Source organism: Trachurus trachurus (assembly GCF_905171665.1).
Source record: "Trachurus trachurus genome assembly, chromosome: 14".
Lineage (NCBI taxonomy): Eukaryota > Metazoa > Chordata > Actinopteri > Carangiformes > Carangidae > Trachurus > Trachurus trachurus.
In genome coordinates this window covers 32,533,868-32,547,525 of record NC_139903.1, presented here as the reverse complement: position 1 = coordinate 32,547,525, position 13,658 = coordinate 32,533,868, and the positions used below count along the sequence as shown (strand labels likewise).

Below are 13,658 nucleotides of genomic sequence, written 5' to 3'. Positions count from 1 at the left end.
ATCCGCTGGAAAAAAAAAATGTTCATGGGCCGTTTATTGAGTTATTGTTTATTGACACTGCTAACGGCTAACAGCTAACGGTTAGCCCAGCTAATCTAAAATGTTTGTTCAACAATTCGTTTTATAGACTTCAACAATCGTCTGTATTGTTCTCATTAAAATTACGTGATGATTCTAAATAAAGTCATCACGGCCAATGTCTATCAACCAGTCTATGCTATCAACAATACAGTAACGGTGGAATGGAGTGTCATGGCGACACCCAGCGTCATTCTCCTGAAAGTGGTGGATAAGTACCAAATAACATGATGTGACCTGGTGTGACATGACATACATAACACATAAGACACTGTAACATGTACACGTGTGCATTGTAACATGTGACATGGCGACACATGACAGGATGATGTCAGTTAATTCCAAAATCTTCTTCCACGTCAGCTTCAGAGGAAACGTCACATAGGAAATGACATTGTGGCCGTAGTGTTTCAAGAAGAGGCCACGCCCTTCGTCCCCGACATGATCGCTTCCAACTTCCTGCACGCCTTCGTCCTGGTGCAGGTGGAGGAGCCGTGCTCCGACAGCACCGCTTACAAGGTACGACTGACCGCAAACAGCTCACTGTGACCAGGCCTGAACGCCTTCAATCAACCATCACTGAAATACAATATCTAACTGAAGGTTATGTATTGCTGTTTGGTGAACGTTATTGTGAAAGTGTTTATTCTGGTGTTTGTGAGCGGCTCTCTCTCAGGCAAGGCAAGGCAAGGCAATTTTATTTGTATAGCCCGTTTTTACAAACAGTTTGTCTCAAAGGGCTTTGCATGGCATCATAACAACATCCTCTGTCCTTAGACCCTCACATCCACTGAGGAAAAACTCCATAGAAAACCCTTTTAACAGGGAAAAATTGGAGAAACCTCAGGGTGAGCAACAGAGGAGGATCCCTCACCCAGGACGGACAGACGTGCAATAGATGTTGTTACAGACAAGAAAACAGTTATAGTTTATGGTCTCACAGTATGACAGTATTCGTTCAAAATGTGGCAGGTTTCCATCAAGCCTTCCAGGCGAAACCCCAGCTAAAACACACCGTAAATTAGAGTTCTCAACGGGTCGGGCCAGCCAGACAAACCCAACTGGACCAGCGGGGTCCTCATAAAACACATTTCTGGTGTAAATTGTTGTTTGTTCACGTGTGAGTCTCAGACAAATATCCCACTCTGCATCTTGTGCTGCTGTGGCAGAACCACTGAAACATCACTGCTGGAAAATGCCGACGATCCTCCACAGCCGCAGCTGTGTGTCAGCAGCATGCACACTGGTTGGGGGATAAGTCTCCACAAAGTCGCACCGTTCCTTCCAAAATGTAATCAATTGCACCTGCTGATCAAAGGGCAATATAGTATATATGTTTTTACGTTCAGTGGCAGCGTGACGGTAGGAAACCACGGAAACTCAGCGGAGACACCGGAGCTGTCGGCTCAGGTCGAGGTGGCATCTGTGAAAAGTCACCGCGGTAACGCAGTGAGGAGGAATGATGCTGCATTCACCTGCAGTCGGGCAGACGGCCGTCGGTAACAAACCAGATGTCATTTTAGTCACAGAAGTCCAGAGAAAGCCGGTAAAACGTGGGCCAGGTAAAGTTAGTTAGTTAGTTTTTTATTTGCACATTATAAAACCTGTATAAACAATGAAAATAGTAAAATTAAACATTGTGCAGGAGAAGTAGAAGCCAAAAAAGGCTTATAAAAATACCTTCCCTATGAAAAAACAACAACAACAACAGTGGTGGTCTTCAGAGTAGGAAGACAACACAGAAATTCACAACATAAAAAACAGAAAAGAAAGAAAAACAAGGAAAAAAGAAATACAAGAAAAATGAAAGATACTGAATTAATAAAAATAAAAAAATAAAAAAACAGTTTACATAATGAAAAAGGAAAAAAAAAAATTTAAATTACAAATTGACAGATCCAGAAATGAAATCGCCATGACAACATATTGTCACGTGTATTGTTTTGCCTCGTGCTGACGGACCACTTGTTTACATAGAGGCTTGTTTATGTCGTTACATGCAGCAGCTGTCGTCCGTCTGCCGTCTGCCCAATTTCACGTGAATGCAGCTAGATGGGAGTAATTCCTACACAATGTACCTTTAAAACCAGCCACTCTGGCAACACCAGCCACCACAGTGTTGCAATGTAAACCCTGGTTGGATAAGGATTTAAAATTGGATACAAAGATGAAATCTGACTGATAGTTTCAGTGTCTGGGTTGTGGCAATATTTTTTTTAAATAAGCTGGCAGCAACGTGTTAAAAAAAATTGAAGTAGTTGATGGAGAAAGTGAACCTCTGAAGGGCTGAAGGTAGCAGGATGTATTCATAGCTAACACACTGACAGAATCATGTGGACTCCAGATCTTCTTCAGTTCAGCTGGTGACTGTAGAATCTGTCTGACAGGTGTCCATCACAGCACGTGAAGATGTTCCTCCATTTGGCCCGCCCCTACCAAGTCCAGCCATCTTCAAGAGGGTAAGCATGAGAGATCAGAGAAACATTCCAGATGTGATGAGCTGAATCTCAACATCTGTTTGTCTCAGGGTCCGGCGTTCAGAGAATTTCTGCTCACCAAGCTCATCAACGCTGAACTGGCCTGCTACAAGAGCGAGCGCTTCGCCCGCCTCGAGGTAAACACCAGACAACCAGTCAGACTGTCAGGTGTGAAGCTCGGCTGATCTGAGTTCTGCTAAGAGTTTGGAGTGTCTTTGTTCAGGAGAGGACCCGGGCGGCGCTGCTGGACAGTCTCCATGACGAGCTGCAGAGACGCTCCCAGAGCATGCTGGGATTGACCTCGGGTACAGATGAGGAGGGTCGAGCTGAGAATGGACACGCCCACGGAGGACTGCTGGAGTCCATCAAGGTCTTTCCTTCTGTTACAGGATTAAAGGGCCAGTGTGTAAAATGGGGGTAAAACCGTGACATCTAGCGTTCAGATTCTAGATTGCAGCGCTCACTCACTCATTCACACTCACCCCTCCTTGCGCCGTGCAGCAATCGTTTCGCCGTCTGGTCTATTTTGTGCGTGAGTGAGAGAGAACCCGGTCGCTCTCGACACCGGCGGACCACGGACCGAATCCCGCGGCTGGATTCCAAAATTAAACAAAATGCTCCTTACGCTGTCAAAACAGGCTCGTTACTTGTCTCAACCTTATTGACATATAGATGCGCAAATAAGCGATAGAAAACAATCTTTTTTCCCTTAGGTGTGAGAAGACTCCTGACTGAAAAAAAAACATTATGGGTAGCATGGGGCCCAGAGCAAAGAAGCCCCCTTTTACATTTAAGTTCATTTCAGAGCCTGTACTTTCTTACTACTTGAGTAAAGGAGAATCAGTACGTCTACTTTTACCAGACATGAGTGGATGAATTAAAGGGGAAAAAAAGAGTAAAAAAAATATAAATATTAATAATATCATCCCATGTGATCGATCGGTTCTGAACGGTAATCGGATCGGTGAGGCTTTAGGTGATCGGTATCGGTCCCAAAAAACCTGATCGGACCATCTCTAAAAAATACACACAGAAATGAAAATGAAATATGAAAATATTAACAATTTACCATGTCACAAATGTCACACCCCCTCACTATGAAACAGGAGATTGACAGAAATGGGCTTAAACTCATCCCAAGACAACAGGCCAGTCACTTTCAATACATGCTCAGCCAGATTCTCATCACACTGCAAGTCCTCCCTAACATTTGCAATAGCATCCAGAAAACAGAATATGTGAGAAAAGGTTGTTTGTTTTTGTTTCCTCATTGCTGTTTTTACTGTATCATGTTTATTATGTTTGAATGGTGCTGAAGATTTGAAGCTTTGAAATGTGCTAAGGATCCTCCCAGTCCTCAAGAAGTGTCCTGTTCTTGTCTTCATATTTGCATTTAGCTGTGAATGAATCACAGCTTGCTGTGGGAAAACAGTGCAGGTCGTTAACTGATTAATAACTGTTAACTGAAAAGATCCGACGCGAGTGGAAACACGATCCTCTGTGGGAGATTCCACACAAGCTGTGGAGCTACGTCCACTGAGCTCTGTCTCAGCTGATGGTGCTCAGATGGAGGTTAGATCTTCACATGTTGAACTCTTTTTTTATACAAAGTAGCCAAACACCAAAGAGCTGAAGAGAGAGGAACAGCAGAGGCTCCGGCTGCTCGGTGACGGTCAGCAGGTCAACTGGCTGGAGCGAGCCAGCGCCGTCTCAAAAATAAATAAATAAAAAGAGCTAACGCCATATTTTTTTAACAGTAATTTACTGTAAATTGGAGAGCCGCATTCTTATTGGCCAAGAGCAGCATGCTGATCTAAACCATTTGACCATATGTCTGCTGTCTGATGACGACAGCCTCTAAAGCAAGAGCCTTGCTATATGTGACCTGATCCATCAAAATGAGTCACAGTGACCCAAATTTCAAAGTTGAGATTTTGGTATCAATGGAAAGATTAGAAAATAAGCTTTAAAATGATACCCTAGTCAGAGTCATACATTTGATGGTTTTCGAGATGTGGCCATTTGAATTACGATCTCCTACTCTCTTATTCTGTTCTAAAACCTGAGAAAATAGCAGTTAAAGTTTTTGCCAGTGACTCTGGCATCTGTTCCTGTACCACGTGATTACACGCACCCTATATGGTCCCTTGTTGTCATAGAGGCACCATTCAATGACCGTTGGAAAGCAGGGAATCCCGAGATTCAGATGCTTTTTACAGCTCCTCTCTATCATAAACGGTTCAGAAAATATTTCACGTTTTGCACCGATGCAACGCTCATTTTCAGAGGGTCAACTTTAATCATCATTTACGTGTCTTTTCTCAATTATCTGGACTGTGAAACTTTGGGAGATTGTTTTTGAATGTCATTGCTTTGAAATTACGGTAAAATATATTTTTTTGATTTTCTATGGGTTTCCACGTTATCAGCTGATTATCTAAAAATAGAACGTTGTGACATCCGACTAATTTTGATAGAACGAGTCACACATGTAGATATAGCAGAAGAATTATAAGACTGCGAAAACCAAACTAATTTTATTTTGTAACGAGTACACACGTATACAAATATATTCATGGGTAGTATATTCAGATTTTGCCTTTAAATAATGTCGCACATTAGCCGTTAGCTTGGTGACCTTTACCATGTGATGACCTGCTGTGTTGGTGTGTCTCTCTGTCATCCATCACAGAGGGCCATGCGAGGACGAAGCGTCTCCATGGAGACCATGTCAAGGGGCGGGGCGGGTCTGCCCACTAGTCTGAGTGGGGGGGGTCTGGCTCACATCAGTGCAGAGGTGAGGTCAGAGGTGAGAGCTGTGTGTGTGTGTGTGTGTGTGTGTGTGTGTGTGTGTGTGTGTGCTAACAGCTGTGTTGTGTGTGTGTGTGTGTGTGTGTGTGTGTGTGTGTGTGTGTCAGTGTAACGTCAGATCTCCGGTGAAGAGGCGTTCAGGACTCTTCCCTCGTCTCCTCAGTATCGACAGTCAGACAGAGAAACACAACCTGAGGAGGTAACCCGTTGCTATGGAAACACATGTCAAGTGACTGTTTAGCATGTTGCTGTGGTAACACAGGTCCTTATTACTGCCCCCCCCCCCTCAGTCTGAGTGAGCAGCGGAGCTTCGACAGCTGTCAGCCCACACTGGAGGTGAGGTCGGAGCTGCCGTCCAATCCCAGCTCTCCAGAGGCGGGACAACGGGACAGGTGAGGCTGTGACCCGTCAATAAAGCTGCGTTCAGAAACAACTCGGAGGTCGGAATTCCCGACTTCCGACATCATTGCGTTCACGCTGCAGGAACTGGGAAGAGAAAAAACATGGCTACCCGAGGGAAGTTTGGCATTGAGGCTTACGCTGAATACAAAAAATCTATGCAGCAGTAAATGATGTTTATTTTGGAGGCAAATGAAGAGGAGGAGACGCAGCAGATGAGTGCACATATAATGTTATAGCCTTGATAACAGTTAAACGTTATTTCCGTCACATATGAGGAACACAATTTCACACAATACAACAATCACAGCTTAATATAAACGTATTTCATCGAGGCTACTGCAATAATACACAAAAATATGCATTCAAACCTCAACAAATAACTTAGAATTTCTAAATTCTAACCGTTTAAGACGAGGGCCGCCATGTTTTGATGTTGTCGTGACGTCAAGTCGGAAAGTCGTTTCTGACCTGTAATTTCCAAGTTCCACGCCGTTCAATTAATTTTTACTTATTTTTCTGACTTCCGAGTTGTTTTGAACGAAGCATAACTCCTCCCTCTGCCCCCCCCCCCCCCATCCATCTTAATCACCTGATCCTCTCACCTGTAGGATCCACGTCAAGAAGGACAGCAGTAAGATCTCCAGATCCACATCCAGCACCTGCAGCTTCAGCATCGCTGCTGCTGACGACTCCCACCTGGTGAGACCCCGTTGACCTCAGGCTTCACAACCAAACAGGACAGAGTGGCTGTGTTACTATACTGGTAGTATGTAGTGATTTGGCCAAAATGTAGCATGTAGTATGCAGTTTACAAAGAGAAGCTAAATCTGCAGTATGCCAAAAATACCCAGATGTCGTGCAGTTCAGAATATTCTCTGGTTACGCATCCGATCAGTCTACCTTGCCTACTGTTTCCCACAATTCAATGCGCCCAGACGTTTACTATATCATGTAGCGTCATCCCGTCCTGGGAGTTGAACCTGCCAAACCCTCAACATCCTACCTGACTGTACGGTGACAAAATCATCTCAACTCAAACCTGGTTGTCAGAGAGATGCAGTCAATCAACCATGTTGTTCAGTCTGGAATGTAGCTGTAATACAATCCAAGCTGTTATGTCAGTTAAAGGGACAACAAGGAGTTTTGGAAAGCGAAGTGTCTTCATACTACATTTACCATGAGCCTCCGCGCGCACGGTGAAATTCTTGGACCGGCGCAAGACAGACGTCTTGCCAAGAATGTTTTCATTCATCAAGAATAAAAGTCAGAGGTTCAAAGACGATCACATACCATCGTAGTTCCGACCGTAAACGGCGATTCGGTGGTGTTATTCCCATGACTCACCAGGCAGCGTCCACAAAACCCAAAGTCAGGAAACGCTGGCTCGCCCAGCATTTCCACCATTAATTAAATAACAAAATAACAATAGAGACAAAACTATATATTTATCGAAAATGGAGCCATTAACAAGTGTGGGTAACGTAGATTCATCCACATTAATATGAGACTTTTTTATAACCAAATAGAAACTCCTCATTGTCTTTTTAATAAAATACAATTTTAGTGTAGGACAGTCAGTCTGTAAATATCTCTCTCCCTCTCTTTCAGGCTGCAGCGGTGGAGGGTCGAAGTTCAAGTCCACTGATCGTGTGTCGCAGCCCTACAGGTTCAGTCTCTCTCTCTCTCAATATAATTCAATTTAAAGGCTTTATTGGCATCAAAGTTTCAAAAAAACACATTTGCCACAGTATCAAAACTCAAGAAAGAAGGAAACAAAAATAGACCAAAAAACAAGTGAGAAATAATATAAATATAAATACCATGGAGAGCATGGGGGTCATGGAGCATTAGTTATTATAATCTCTGTCAATAAGGGAATCAAACCCACAACGTTGCATGTCTCAGCACCGATATGGAGGAGCTGCCAACCTGTTTGTGCGCATTTGTGTGTGTGACGGTAATCACATGAAGTTACCTGTGTGTGTGTGTGTGTGTGTGTGTGTGTGTGTGTGTGTGTGTGTGTGTGTGTGTGTGTGTGTGTGTGTGTGTGTGTGTGTGTGTGTGTGTGGTTGTGTTTCACAGAGACTTCATACAAATGTATAGGAGACAAGGATCAGATGTAGATTAACTACAGAGATATGAAATATGTGCTGTGTTTCTGGCCTGAGGCTCAGAGGTTTCCATGGCAATTTCAGGGGGGTTGCCACAACGATAGATGCACACCAGGCTGAGGCCAGAGCTGGTCCAGTGCTCCATGGGGCCCTGAGGATCCTTCCTACCTCAACTCCACAACAGAACCTGTTTTTTAACAGTCCAAAGTGACACCTCGTGGCTGCTCTACCCTGTTTCTCTTGAAATATGGAATCGTCCCGTATTTGAGGATTTAATAGCGTGTCCCATTTTTAATCAATACAGGACAGAGTTTGTCCCGAATTTTAAGTTGGCTTGAATGCAGTATCGTCCCAACTGCAACCTGTCTGTGATGGGGTAAAAACCTATGTCATGGCTGCTTTGGTCACAGATGAGAGTGGGAAAAGTCAAACTCTTGGTTTGACCGTGTCAGTGCTAATGACAAGAGAAGGCTGCAATTACCCTACTTTTCAGACTATTGAGTGCACCTGTATATAAGCCGCACCAGCTACATTTGAAAAGAAAATACATATATAGGCCGCACTTGAATATAAGCTGCAGGTTTTCATGTTGTAACATGAGATATTTATACAGAAAGACAGTAGGGAACTGTGTAAGTCCGCTCGCTTTTCTGCTGTTTTGGTTCCGCTCCTCTCACCCATGTGCATTTGTTGACAACGAAGCCGGTGAAAAATCAATAAATGGAGCGGTGGATAACTTTACATAAAATGTACGATGTTACGACGTGTGTGTTTGTGTAGTCTTAAAGATCCCATATTATACTCTTTTCTTTTTACTCAATTTCACTCAGCTGTCAGACGTTCAACTAAACTGTATTCGAAATGTATTGCCCCAAACTGATCCGTGGTCCTGAATGTCGGCTGTCTAAAAGTCGCTCAAATAAGCTCTACTGAGAACAAGCTGTTTCTGTGCCTGCACCTTTAAGTAACATGGTTACTGTACACGGCAAAGATTATTACCACTTTATGACTTAAATGGTCGGTATTTCATCAATTTAGCTCAGGAGTTTCTTGCTGTGTACTGCAGCCATAGAAATAGACGTGGTAGGCGTTTTATCGTGCTGAGGGGCCGGCCTCACTCCTGTCGTGACATCACCACAGGAGCTGAGTCTGAACAGCCTGTATGAGCAGCGTTTTACCAGTCGCTGGGCTGCAGAGTGGATGCAGGACCCGTTTGCTTTCCTCATTCTAGGAGTTGGTAGGCTCAGGGAGGATCAGTTTATGTACGTAGAGACCAGAAAAAAACTGTTTTTCATAATATGGGACCTTTAACATAAACAAAAGATTACGGTTACGGAGCGTGTTTGTGTTGTGGTGTGCAGAGATGAGAGCTGGAACACCGGGGGGAAAAAAGGAGCGGCTTAATAGTCCGGAAATGACAGCACCAGCTTTAATGTGCGAGCACCACATGGGGGTTCATTTTAAACAGTGTGGCTTGTAGGCTACTCCTTGGTGTCTGCCCCTCCTACTGCTCCCATTGTCACAGGCTTTCCCTCCTCAATTGTCACATGAAACTCAGATCAGTCAGCCTATCCAAGACGACTGTAGACAGATTAAAGCCAGTTGTATCCTGGACATGAACACAGCCCCTAACTGCAGTCTCTAACTGTCTTCAAAGCCACACTCCTGAGGATGATAGATTTTGATTGATTGATCTGATTTATTCGTCCATTCCACAAAACATAAACATACACAAACAAGTCAAAATGTCATGATCAATATGGGCGAAAGGGCGAAGGCAGAAGCAAAGCTTATTAATGCCTACCCTGTTTACAGGAAGAAAAATTACAAAAACAAAACAAAACGAAACAAAATTTGTAGGAAGATTACACTGGAAGAGTAGAGTAAGTAAAGTGAACAGTATCAAAACAAAACAAGCAGACCCACCATTTAGTAATAATAATTAACTTACTTTAGCCTAGTGTTAAATATTTATTCAATACATTGATTTTAAACATCCTTTTAAATTGGGTAATAGTTGTACATGATTTTAATTCATTGTCAAGGCTATTTCATAATTTTACTCCAATAACAGAAAAGCATTTGGCTTTAGTATTTGTCCTTGCTCTGCTCCTGGTGACTAATGTCAGCTGTACAGTGCAAGACAGGCTAATGGACACGTATTTGGAATCTTTTACTTGAGTCACAATTGTTTCGAAAAACGTTGTCACTCACAAGCTGTATCAGCTCATTCTGTGTGTCCATGCCATGGACACACAGAATGAGACACAGTGTCTCTCCATCTTTAATTCTTCTGGGATGGATGATTTTCCAAAACAGGATCAAACTGTGCTAATAATTCAACCTCTGGACGGTTTCTTTCAGCCAGAGACCGTGTGAGGACTTCCCTTTCAGCCTCCACGTGTCATTTCTATGTGGTCAAGTGTTTTCTCTCCACTTTATCATACTGTCTGTGTGCTCTGGATTATCTTCACAATGCCGTTGATACCTGACCAGTCATTAACACCTTCTCTTATTATTTTGTGGTTTTCTGTGGAAAAGTAGCAGTTGTTCACTGAGTATGAAAGCCAGCTCCTGCTCATCTTTTCACCGTTGGACAGCGGTCTCTGATACAGTGTGTGAAGACTGGAGGCCAGTCTGCTGGATCAGTTGGTGGAGCAGGGATAGTATTATGGTCTGGGCTGCCTCTGATGTGGTTGTGCTGATAGTGTGTGAAGCTGCCTGTTGTTCTCCTGCAGCTGGACTGGACCTGTGCTGCTTGGAGCCTGAGGCTGCATATGACTCATCTGTGCCTGCCCTGGCTGACTGGCTGGAGTCTGTGCTTCTTCTGGTTGATGGTCCAGTATCTCTAGTAACAAACTTAAAGGGATAGTTCACCCAAAATTCAAATTTCACTCATTATCTATATCTACTCACCCTCATGTCAACTAAGAGCTGTGAGAATTTTCAGAGTCCTCCGTTCCTTCTCTGAGTTACGGGGGGGTCCGTGCAGCAGTATTTGTCCATATAATGGTTGTCAATGGATACCAACTTTCTTCGTCCAAAAAGACACACCAAAAAATATCCAAATACCTCCATACTGCTCGTCTGTAATGTCCCTCTGGTATTGAAGCCCCGACATGAGAAATTGTTCTGAAAAAAATTAAATAAGTCTATATTTTAAGCTTGTTTGTAGCGGAAGCTCCCAGTGTCTCAGTTCACTGCTCTTCCTGTGTCAGTGCAAATCTTGCATGATTTGCACTGACCGGCGGAACAATTTCTCATGTCGGGGCTTCAATACAAGAGGGGCATTACAGACGAGCAGTATGGAGGTATTTGGATGTTTTTTGGTGTGTCTTTTTGGACGAAGAAAGTTGGTATCCATTCACAACCATTATATGGACAAATACTGCTGCGCGGACCCCCCCGTAACTCAGAGAAGGGACGGAGGACTCTGAAAATTCTCACACCTCTTAGTCGACATGAGGGTGAGTAGATAATGAGTGAAATTTGAGTTTGGGTGAACTATCCCTTTAAGCATAGCCCCGATGAATTATGGGTAATATATGGGATACTATTTATTTAGCTCCATCAAATTGGCTGCACTTGTTTCCTGTAGGTTATTATTTATACCAGCGTTGTTATGTGTCATGATTTTATTTTACTTAGATATCTGCATCTATATTTGCCTGTGGGCTATCCAAGCAAACACAAGCAAACAATTCCAATCTTTACTCAATATTTATCCATTACTTTGCATTTTGTATAAGTTCAGTTGTAACTACACTATAACTACAATTATAGAAGCAAGCAATACGCATACTGCCCTGTGAGGTCAGTAACAGTCATCCCTCCCACTCCAAATCTGGAGGGAACTGTGTGAAATATGTGAGTTAAAAACAGAGCTCCCTTCTGCTTGTCTTAGAAAATCTTAGTATTGTAATGGGCAGCAAAAATCACACTGCAAAAACTCAAATATCTTACCAAGAATATTTGTCTTATTTCTAGTCAAAATGTCATTTCTAGTCAAAACAAATCCCATTATACTTAAAATAAGAAACGTCACATTAAAAATAGCTTGTTTTTAGACACTTTTTTACTTCTTTCAAGCATATTTTTTACTTAATATAGGTAGAAAAATCTGATAGCGGTGCAAGTCTTTCTTCCTTATTACAAGCACAAAAAAAACTGCTTTCACTGGCAGATTTTTCAACTTATTTCAAGTGAATATTAGTTTGAAACAAGTGAAAATGATCTAAAAACAAGTTCATTTTTAGGTGATGAGTCTTATTTTAAGTGGAAAGAGATTTTAGTTTAGTTTTGACTAGGAATGAGACATTTTGACCAGAAATTAGACAAATATTCTTGGAAAGATTTTGAGTTTTTGCAGTGCATTTGTGTAGAGTGTAATTTGTGGCCAGGAGCAGTGTGTTTTCAGGTAACTTCTCCTACTCTGGTCCAGGGGTCTACAACTTACCAGACCTTGGATAGATGGAGGTTGTCAGGCAGAGGGTCCTGCTGCCTCAGGTTGCAGTCTTGGCCTGTATTTGAACGAGGAAAATCCACTTTTGGTGTAGCTTTTGCTGCCAACTGTGGAAAGTCTTTCTGGCAAGAGATCCAGAACTGGCTGAGTGGTTTAGTTTCATAGATGTTTCTGAACATAGTGTCGATGAGCTGATCCTCCTCTGTCTCTGTCAGGTGTCTGCAGTGTTGTCTCTGAATGGAAACTCGATACATGTCTTGTAGTGTTGTATCGTTCACTAACGTTTTGTTCAAAAGAATGAATTGTTAGAGTGAACAGCATCACTGCCTGAGCTGATCAGCAGTGGACTTGGTCTGTTTGACAGGTGAAGGAAAGACGTGGCCTCCGACATGTAGAATGAACCGCTGACTTGTATCACCAGAACAGACATGTCCTGTGATTTTCAATCTTTCAGCAACTTCTTTGTACGTGCTGGTTTCTTGTGTGCATCGTAAATACGTCACTGATTGGCTGTCGGCAAATCCTATGGATGACTAACACGCAAAAAATACTTTGGTACCTGCCTTTTTTTCCGATACCATGAGAGCGACTATTACTGTAATCACCAGTGCTGGAGTCAAGGGAGAGCAGGAAGGGACCTGGCTACAATATGTTGGATTCATGTTAATGTGTATGGACATTTACATTTGTGGGAAAAAATACAAAAAATTCAACCAAGGTTTTGGTTGATTAGACTTTTTTTTAATATAGTTCATGTAGTTTGCACTTGGTTAAGAAATGCAGAAATGAGAATAAGAAATCTCTCTCTCTCTCTCTCATCATTTCATTTTCAGAGACCAGGAATAAAAACTCTCCTAGATCCAACCTCAAGTTTCGCTTTGACAAGCTGAGTCACTCTGCTGCAGTAAGTCTGGAGTTCCCTCTCTGCTGTGTGTGTGTGTGTGTGTGTGTGTGTGTGTGTGTGTGTGTGTGTGTGTGTGTGTGTGTGTGTGTGTGTGTGTGTGTGTGTGTTGTTAATTGACCCTCTCTGTGTGTTGTCAGCAGGGACATTAGACTGTGAGGACACTGTGGAGGTATGTACTGTTGTGTGTATGTGTGAAGCATTAAGACAATGTTAACACTGATTTACTCATGTAGCACAAAAAGCAAAGACAGATGAACTGTGTTACCGTGGTGACGGACCAACAGGTGGTGATGTCAGAAGTCAGATGATTAAAGAGGAGGTTTGTTCTGAATGTGACTCTAAACACAAAGGTCAAAGCACCTTGAATCAGGATCAGGTGTGTTATCACAGATCAACTCACTGTGGCTTCTTCT

The 13,658-nt window shown here is 42.8% G+C and overlaps 1 pseudogene across 1 annotated transcript in view; it reads left to right on the top strand.

Moving 5' to 3' along the window:
- The window catches only part of LOC310997585 (rap1 GTPase-activating protein 2-like), a 64,078-nt pseudogene extending 50,636 nt beyond the window's left edge, over positions 1–13,442 (top strand). The window contains exons 14-24 of the transcript XR_014596493.1: positions 442–597; positions 2,466–2,537; positions 2,606–2,692; positions 2,779–2,925; positions 5,248–5,352; positions 5,474–5,565; positions 5,657–5,758; positions 6,377–6,467; positions 7,377–7,434; positions 13,175–13,245; positions 13,383–13,442. The product of XR_014596493.1 is annotated as a rap1 GTPase-activating protein 2-like (transcript). The remainder of the gene's footprint in view (positions 1–441; positions 598–2,465; positions 2,538–2,605; positions 2,693–2,778; positions 2,926–5,247; positions 5,353–5,473; positions 5,566–5,656; positions 5,759–6,376; positions 6,468–7,376; positions 7,435–13,174; positions 13,246–13,382) is intronic.
- Positions 13,443–13,658: the final 216 nt, after the last annotated feature.